Source organism: Jatropha curcas, chromosome 9 (genome assembly GCF_041381405.1).
Source record: "Jatropha curcas cultivar XTBG-Jc1 chromosome 9, XTBG_Jcur_1.0, whole genome shotgun sequence".
Classification (NCBI taxonomy): domain Eukaryota; kingdom Viridiplantae; phylum Streptophyta; class Magnoliopsida; order Malpighiales; family Euphorbiaceae; genus Jatropha; species Jatropha curcas.
The window spans coordinates 17,260,591-17,269,359 of NC_143159.1; the positions used below are offsets into that span (position 1 = coordinate 17,260,591).

Genomic DNA, 8,769 nt, shown 5'->3' on the forward strand with positions numbered 1-8,769 from the left:
AAGGACCATTTTTCGATCCTTTCTATTTTCCATTTGTGTCTGACTTCTTCATAAAAGATGCAGGTCTACTTCTCAGCTTTCCAACCCATCCTCTTATGTCCAATTTGGATATATATAGCTCAACTTATGATTGAAACACCCAAACTCACTATGTTATGTTGGGCCACATGCATCACTGAATTGAGTGCCCATTTTGACCACTATAATGACAAGATTAGTGTAACACCCGCCGCCCGATCCCAAAAGACCCGACGGTGGATGCCACATTCGGTGCCGGAGGCACCGTCCTAACCTACATAGAAATCATACAATCATATTATGAATTAGAAGTGACTTAGTATTCACAAGTTTAACAAGTAATAATATTTTGTTTTGAAAATGCTTTGGGAGAGTCCTACAGAAAAACTGCAAGAGTTTCCCCTAAAACTAGAAGTTGCCAAACATATGAATACAAAGCACTCCCAAATTCAAACTCCAAACCCCATCAAACTCCAATAACAACACTATAGCATTTCTATAATTTATAACTACATAAGTCCTCAATAACATTTTAATATTCATCAATTCAATACATTCATGTAAACATATTAACTTCTAATGTTCTAACCATTAAATAAGTTCCAAGTTTATCTTCCAATATGTATATACCAACATAATTTACAATAACATGCTTAAGTCATAAAGTAACTAATATAGTCTCCAAAAATGTACTATTTATACATGCCATAATTCTTAGTTACATAAAATACTAATCAACTACCAAAATATCTCTTCAGCTCTGATGCTACTCTTCAGGTCTTTAAGTAGCAAGCACAATCTCCAACCTGCGTGTGATAAAAATTAACACGCTGAGTGGATGACTCAGTGGTGCTAAATAACCAACAATTAAAATAACAAGAAATAGCCAAGGCAAATCTCGCAAGTGCTTTAATTAAGAAGATTATAAGTACAAATATGTCATCATTCTTTTATAGCAAAAATAAAATTTCACTCTTTTTAGTTAAGGCTCGTACTAATACAGAATGAATATAAACAGATTTGATTGTGGCCTATGTTAGCGCCACCCCCATCACACAATCGTGGCCTATGAAAGCGCCACCCCCTCACACAATCGTGACCTATGAAAGCGCCACCCCCTCACACAAATAAGCGCGTCTACCTATTTATAAGGGCTGATAACCCTAGCATATGATCATAGCTTTGTATAACCAAATCAATCTCATCATACCACATTTCAATCATGCATAGTAAAGCCCAAATCAAAATCATTCTTTCACAAAGGACTTTATTACTTATTCAAAATTCTTAATCAAAACACTTCATTACTGAATACCCATCATTTCAAAATATCTCAACTTACAACTTACAAAAATTACCACATTCTTCAAAAGAAATATTTCAAATAGATATATATACTTAATATATTATAAAAGTACATATATCAAGAAATTTTCAGCATTTTCATAAAGTTGACCTTTGCTGGGTTTTTAAAACATAACTTGAGTTATGGGTCTCCAAATTGACTGAAATCAGATTCATTAGAAAGCTAAGACAAAATGATACAAATGTTATGAAGGGACCACAGCCTAGGTCCATCGATAAGATAGCAAACAAAAGCTCAAAACACAGACCAACAGATCAGACCTGATTCAGTAGAACTAAGTCCAATGTTTATTGAATTCCTATTTAACCAAACACTCAAATTAAACCAATCTAGAATGAGAGAAGTCTCAAGACACAGGGAAACAACTTTTGTGAAGAACTCAGAACCTAATCTTGTCATTATAGTGGTCAAAATGGGCACTCAATTCAATGATGCATGTGGCCCGACCAAATAGAGTCAGTTTGGGTGTTTCAGCCATAAGTTGAGCTATGTATCTCCAAATTGGACACAAGAGGATGGGTTGGAAAGCTAAGAGGTAGACCTACACCTTTTATGAAGAACTCAGACACAAATGGAAATTAAAAAGGATAAAAAAATGGTCCTTCATCTCACTCAAAAACACGTTTTTCCCAAATTCAGCTTACTTTAACCATGAAAGGAACATGAACAACAAAGATACAAGGTAGAAATGTCTACCACACCATACATACTCATCAAACATCATCCAAGAGCATGTAATTGCAACCAAAATTCAACAAATCAATCATTTCATACAAAATCCCAAAAGATACACATGATAGCATAAAGGCACAAAATAAAAAATTTGAGTAAGGTAAGTGTGTTTATAAGCACTAACCTTCAAAACAAGATTTAACAAGCTTGAATCAAAGCTTCTCAAGCTTTGGTCTTGCCCTTATCCTTGGTAGAAGGCTCTCCACCCTCTACATGTAAGAAACTCAAAATCAAACAAAGAAAACAAAGAAAAGAAGTACTTGGAGCATGATTAAGCATGTATATGCTAAAAGAAAACTCTAAACCCAAAAATAATTAACTTATCATAAAATCACTTATTTGACCCAAGTAGAAAAATCACCAAATTCCTTGAAATTAGTCACCAAATATTACTTCTCTAGCTTCACTCTCTAAGATTTATTACTTAAATCAAGTTGGATGGGGTGCATTTGATGTGTTTACTGAGTAAGAATTGAAGAAGAAGAAGAAGAAGAAGAAGGAAAAATTGTTGCTCAATAATTGATGGTTGCCTTTAATAAAGCAACTAAAGGGTGTTTTGGTCTTTTCTCCAAATTGGATGGCTAGGATTAAGTCACTAGTAATCTAAGTCACTACAAATATTCTCCAATTAAATTCCTTCAAAATATTATTTATCTCCACAAAACTTTCTAATTTACTCCATAAAAAAAAATAATTCCTCAAATTTCCTTACTTAATATAACACCATAATTCACTATTCACAAATTCTCTAAATTCTCCAAAAATATTCCTTACTTACTTTTTACCCATAAAAACCATGCATACATGCTCCAAAAATGCTAAATAAAATATAAAACATAAGTAGTAATTTTTCCAAACAAAAATAATATCAACTTCCGGACCGGTGGTACTATTCACAGACCGGTAAACTACTATTGAAACACAGGAAAAACGAGGCGTTACAATTAGGTTCTGAGTTCTTCATGAAAGTTGTTTCCCTGTGTCTTGAGACTTCTCTGGTTCTAGATTAGTTTATTTTGAGTGTTTGGTTAAGTAAGAATTCAATAAACATTGGACTTGGTTCTGCTGAATCAGGTCTAGTCTGTTGGTCTATGTTCCTAGCTTTTGTTTGCTAACTTACAGATTGAACTGGGCTGTGGTCCCTTCATTACATTTGTAGAATTTTGTCTTAGCTCTCTAATGAATTGGATTTCATTCAATTTGGAGATCTATAATTCAAGTTATGTCTTAAAAACCCAGCAAAGGTCAATGTTATTTTAATGCTGGAAATTTTCTATGGCTTGAATTATAGGTTTATTTGGATAAATGTATTTATGAATCATGTGTGATGAGGTTCTCTTGATTATGTGTATATTTTAGGATTATTTTGATGAAAATAAGACATAAGTTCGAAAAGTGTTGTTATGGATATGTTTACATGGATACCTTGGTGTATAAGAGTGATGTTAGCATACTTGATTGAAGGAGGAAATTCCTCCCTTTAAGAGGCCGAACCACCCTAAGGTGGTAAGGCTTACTTAATTTCTTTTTATGATAAGCTATATATATGACATAAGTATGATTATTTTGATAACTTTCATGTGTTTAGAATTTATGAAAAAAAAAGGGTACTTAAAGTGTATGTGCTTTGAATGTCGAATAAGGAAAGTTTGATTTTATATGATAGGAAATGACTTATGATAAATCTCATTATGACTTTAACAAAGTTTTAAAAGAAAATGAATTTATGAGAAATTTCCTATGTTAAGTAATTATGCTTACGTATGAAGTTTTCTTGAGTTGCTTAAGTTATAAAGTAAGCTTACATTATGATTTCTAGAAGACTAAAGAATAAGACAGGTTTTATGAGAAGTATTATGAATTAAGAATTAAAATAAGGATTTTGGGCTCTAATATACTTGGTGTGAATTTGATGCGTGATTTGATTTTATTATGTAAAATGAGCATTCTCGGCATTTGATGCCATTATGATAAGAGCTATGATCATATGCTAGGCACGTGGGTGTCTTATGTCAAGGCGGACGCGCTCTATATGTTATGAATAAGATGGCGACCTAAGGCCATTATGAAAAGGTTGGCGACCTAAGGCCATTATGAATAAGTTATGAAAACCTATCTGCTTCTCTTTCTCCTAAGTGTATGCGAGCCCTTGGAAAATATTTTTAAGGCACTTAAATGAATGAGATTATATTATTTCAGTAAACCTTAGTTTGGAAATAAATGATTATGTTATCAAATGAATTTTCAAAGCATGATATTTCGGTACATGGTTTTATAATAAATAGTATGTGTATTGGTATAATAAATATCCAAGTAATGAATTTATGATTTGGAAGAATTAAATTATTTATGTTATTAATTATAAGTTTATTTGATATTTCTTTTGCTATAAATGTAAATGTATGTTCTTTTGATGAAAATTTATATTTTAAGTGTGTTGCCAGTGCAACATTGGTAAGTTTGTCATTTATGAGCACCACTGAGTTTTATACTCAGCGCGTTGATTTTTATCACCCGCAAGTTGAAGTCCGTGGTTGCTACTTGAAGATCAGAAGAGTAGCTTTAGAACAAAAGAGACTATTTTAGTAGTAGTAGAATTAGTTTGATGTACTTAAGAATCATGGCATGTATAATTATTACATTTTCAGAGATTATGTTATTTGAATTATAACTTAAACATGTAATGATAAATTAGTTTGGTGTATATATTTGGAGATAAGCATGAGATTTTATTTAATGTTTGGATATAAAATATGTTTAAGATAGTTGGTATGATTAAGAACATAAGGACTTGACATATATATATATATACACATATATATAATGAATGCATTTAATTGATGATCATTAAAATGCTATTGAGGGTTTCTATAGTTATGAAGGTATAGAATTGTTGTTGTGTTGCTATGATGATTATTGGAGTTTGCTGGGGGTTTAGAGTTTAAAATTGGGAGTGTTTTGTATTCACATGTTTGGCGAGCTCGGTTTTTAAAGGGAAACTCTTGCAGTTTTGCTGTAGGATTTTTCCTAAATTGTTTTCATAAGTTATATATATTATTTGAAGAACAAATAAAAAAATTACTCGCTAAACTTGTAAATACTTAATCACTTCTAATTCATAATCTGATAGCCTCGCAAAGCAGGCAAATCTTGTTAGGTTATTTTCATATAAATTGCATGAATGCATGATGTTTTTATATATTTTACGTTTGTTCGTGTTGTTTTTGTTTCAAAGTAATTTTCAGGAACACAATTGGAGCAAAGGAATGAAAAAGCTTGCTTTATACAAAGAATACCAAAATAAGTTTGAAAAAAATGGAAGAAATCCTTGATCCAGCCTTCGCGTCGCGAAGCAAGTCGCAACAAAGAAAATGCCCAAGTCGCGAGCGCTACTTGAGGTCGCGTGCGCAACCTACACCCAAAAGACTCAGCAGGCAAAGAAAAGCCCAAAAGTCGCGAGCGCGAAATCCAAATGCACGAGCGCGAGAAGCGCTCCTGAGAGTCAGAAGGTTTGCAAGCAAAAGTCGCGAGCGCGAAATCCATCTGCGCGGGCGCGAGAAGCACTCCTAAGAGGCAGAGACATTTGAAGCAGAATTCGCGAGCGCGACCTTTAACCTCGCGAGCGCGATTCGAGAATTCTAGGAGACGTAATTGCTGACTTTTCATCAGAAATACGTATCTTTCCATGCATGGGTCAGGACTCTTCCCAAGAGAAGTCACCTCAAGCACATTTTGGCCAACCAATCACCACCAAAACCACCATCACTCTCCTCCTCTATAAATAAGCAATCAAAGTGAAGAAAGAAAGCATTCATTCATATTCAGAGTTAGATTCAGAAATAGAAAAACTTAGATTGTATTAAGAGAAGTGTGATAGTAATACTTAGAACAAGTTGACGAGAGTCACTTTTTATTGATTGTGCCAAGAACATCAAGAAGTTCCTCGAGGTGTGACGCCCTCCGGAGGCTTGAGTTAGATTACTTCTTTCTCTTGTTTTATAGACTTGTTGTATGTTGTTCTTCATAACTCTTCTATGCAAAGCAACAATTTAAGTTGGTAGCATTCAATAAAAATTCCTTAAGTTATCTTTTGATCTTTGTTTAATCAAGGTTACTGAATTATATTCTCAGAAGGAAATAGTTTAGTAAAGATCAAAGAGATTTAATTCATTGAGTTGAATTTACATATGCATATTTCACTTATTTCTATTAAAGTTAAATCTGTCTTATTGAAATAATCAAAGAATAAGTATTAGGTTTAATATTTAACAAGATAAGGTTTTTATTATAAGTAGAAATACATATAATAGATAGTATAATTCTATACTGAGAAGTTGAATTATATCTTACCATATGTAATTAAAGAATTATTTATTGTATGTTACAAGCTTTTGCATAGAAAAGGAAAATCCTGTGTATGATTAATTATTCTAAGTATCTTACTACACACTTATTTTTAGAGTTAATTAAACATTAGATTTAGCATAAATAGAAATTAATCAATTCTGTATTCGTATTTCTGTAAACATATCATTAAGAGTAAAGTAGCAAGTGAACTCAACTCGTTCCTCGTGGGATCGATCTTTTATTACTACGTTGCGATCCGTATACTTGCGGGAACTCAAAAGAGAAGCACCAAGTTTTTGGCGCCGTTGCCGGGGAACGGTGTTCTGTCATTTAACGAAATATTCTTATATGTGATTTACAGTTTATTTTAATTAAGATACTTACTTATTATTGATTCAAAATTTTGCAGGAACACATAATTTGCATACCCCATATGCCAAGTACCAGATCTTCAAACAGTGAATTAGAGGATTATGTCATGGCCCTTGACATGGCTGAATATTGTTCGCTTTGGGCCCTTCCGTACGAGGTCACCCTCACGGTTTTGTTCTTGGGGGAAATGGGAAACTTCCCAGGAGGTCACCTATCCTAGGATTTCCGTTAAGCGAGCACGCTTAACCTTGGAGTTCTTCCAACTCTCCAGCCATTTCACCACCAAAACGCGTCCAACCATTCAAGGCACCACCCCTCTTATGTACATCACTTACACCTCGCACTTAACCGATGTGGGATTCGCCTAGGTGCACTGTAGGCTTAGATCCCTCATAGTCACCCCCCATAGGGACTCAGCATCCTCGCTGAGGTTTGCCCCACCACCGGCCAGAGGAACGAGGACTCGGCTCTGATACCAATTGTCATGGCCCTTGACATGGCTGAATATTGTCCGCTTTGGGCCCTTCCGTACGAGGTCACCCTCACGGTTTTATTCTTGGGGGAAATGGGAAACTTCCCAGGAGGTCACCCATCCTAGGATTTCCGTTAAGCGAGCACGCTTAACCCTGGAGTTCTTCCAACTCTCCAGCCATTTCACCACCAAAACGCGTCCAACCATTCAAGGCACCACCCCTCTTATGTACATCACTTACACCTCGCACTTAACCGATGTGGGATTCGCCTAGGTGCACTGTAGGCTTAGATCCCTCACAGATGACAGATTATCAGTCTGAGATTGAACAGTTTCTTTCACAACAAAAGAAGAAAAAGAAAAGAAGAAATTCAAGAGTCATGGGTGATGGAAATCCGCCACAGAGGTTGATGGACTATGTTACTCCAAGTTTAAATGGTTCACAAAAAGGAGTAGTACGTCCACTGGTAAATGCTAACCAGTTTGAAATTAAACCTGCTTTATTATAAATGATCCAAAATAGTGTTCAATTTTACGGATTACCGAATGAGGATCCTAACTCGCATATAGCTAGTTTTCTTGAGATTTGTGATACGTTTAAGATGAATTCAGTACCAGCAGATGCTATTAAATTACGTCTATTTCCTTTCACATTGAAAGATAAGGCAAAAGCTTGGTTGAATTCATTACCACCAAATTCTATCACTACCTGGGAACAACTAGCCCAAGCTTTCCTGTCTAAATACTTCCCACTAGTAAAAACCGCTAGGCTTATCAAAGAAATAACCTCATTTACCCAACATGAAAATGAATCCCTATATGAGGCATGTGATCGCTATAAAGAACTCCAACGAGTTTACCCACACCATGGCCTTCCCCAAAATATATTGATTCAAACCTTCTACAATGGGATAACACCTTCTACAAGAGGAACTATAGATGCTATGGCAGGGGGATCACTAATAAAGAAGACTACTAATGATGCAATTGAGTTACTAGAAGAGATGGCCAACAATAATAGCATATGGCCAATCGAAAGGACTCAGGTAAGTCATTCTACTGCTAATAATGAATCCTCTTCTTCTTCAAAGAATTCGGTAAAGAAGGTGCATGAATTAGATCCCTTAACTATGATGCAAGCACAGATTTCTACTTTGTCATATAAAATTGATAACTTAAACATAAATAAATCAACATCTCTTATTTGTGACAATTGCGGTCAAAATGGGCATGTGTCAAATGAATGTAATTATAAGCATCCGGTTATGGAGGAACAAGTGAATTATGTTTAAGGACAAGTTCGCGTTCCATATTCAAATACTTATAATGCTGAAAATCGTAATTATCATAATTCCTTTTGGAGAAACCATGATAATCAAGATAGGGGCAATCAGGTTAGTCAATCTCAAGATAGACTAGGACAATTGACTAGTAAAATTGATAAATTTTTGGAGGGAATTAA

At 34.6% G+C, this 8,769-nt stretch overlaps 1 non-coding gene across 1 annotated transcript; it reads right to left on the reverse strand.

The window, feature by feature from the left end:
• Positions 1–8,074: 8,074 nt before the first annotated feature.
• On the reverse strand, positions 8,075–8,181 carry LOC119371399 (small nucleolar RNA R71). The gene has a single exon (XR_005179017.1). It is a non-coding gene; the product is annotated as a small nucleolar RNA R71 (small nucleolar RNA).
• Positions 8,182–8,769: the final 588 nt, after the last annotated feature.